The sequence below is a fragment of the Malurus melanocephalus genome, unplaced genomic scaffold (genome assembly GCF_030028575.1).
Source record: "Malurus melanocephalus ecotype Western Australia unplaced genomic scaffold, MMel_1.1 scaffold_3915, whole genome shotgun sequence".
In the NCBI taxonomy this organism is placed as follows: Eukaryota; Metazoa; Chordata; class Aves; order Passeriformes; family Maluridae; genus Malurus; species Malurus melanocephalus.
The window spans coordinates 3,355-4,537 of NW_026627147.1; positions in this window are offsets into that span (position 1 = coordinate 3,355).

Genomic DNA, 1,183 nt, shown 5'->3' on the forward strand with positions numbered 1-1,183 from the left:
AAATATATATTATACATGCATATTTATAATGTATAATACATACTATGTGTATTAATATACAATCATTGTCTAATAATATATGTCTAATAATATATCCTATTATAATAAATTACATTATTACAAATAGCAACACTATTAATATTTAAACTATTAATAATATTATTAATACACACTTATAACAATATTGATAATATAACTAATTATTATAAGTACATATTATATATTATTAAAAGTATTACAATATTATGATAATATATATAATAAAGTACATTCAAATATCATGGTATTATATTATTATATAACATTTTAATATATTATTACTGTTATTAACAACATTCCTATCCATATTATAAATAATTTTCATTTATTATTATGAGTCCATTATTATTACCATTATATGATTATGATTACGATTATTAATAACAATACCAATGATAACAATAATAGCAATAATAACCATAACAGTAACAATAATAATGATAATAATGATAATAATGATAATAATGATAATGATAATAATAACCAGCTCTGGCCACCCATTCTCCATGGAAACCCAGCTCTGTTTACTGGGCTGAGTTTGGGAGCTTTATTTGCTTTCAAGAGGTGCAGTGGAGATGCAGTCAAATCTCACTTTAGACAGATTAATATAAATTYTAAAAATCTGTATTTAATTTATTGTTCCCATTTCATAGGGAAGGGATGGAGGAAGGAGGGSAGTGCAGCAGAAAAGACACRYTWAATGTGTGACAAGGCATCAAATTCTGAAATTCTGCTCTGGCCTAACAGACACAGAGCCATCAGAACATTTTAAATATTTTAGCTCCGTTTTTAAGCATTAAATCCCTCTGCTTTGCTGATGCCAACTGYATCAAACCACAGCAGGCACAAATCTTCCCTTGCCAGCCTCCAGAAGAAGGAATCAGACAGATAAAATGGGAATGAGAGGAGTCAGCTCTGGCTGCACTGAGGTGAGGATTTAAACCTCACAGATCTGCAGTGCCAGAATTCCTSTAAACTCCACGGATTCCTCCCACCCCGCTGCATTTGGAGCTCTTTGGGGATTATAACCACATGTGACTGGGAGCTTCAGAGCTCCCATTTACCCAGGAATCCCACTCCCAGCTGCCAAACTTTGTTTAAGTGCTCTTTAATCACGTTCTAATAACCCACAGCAGCTTTAAGC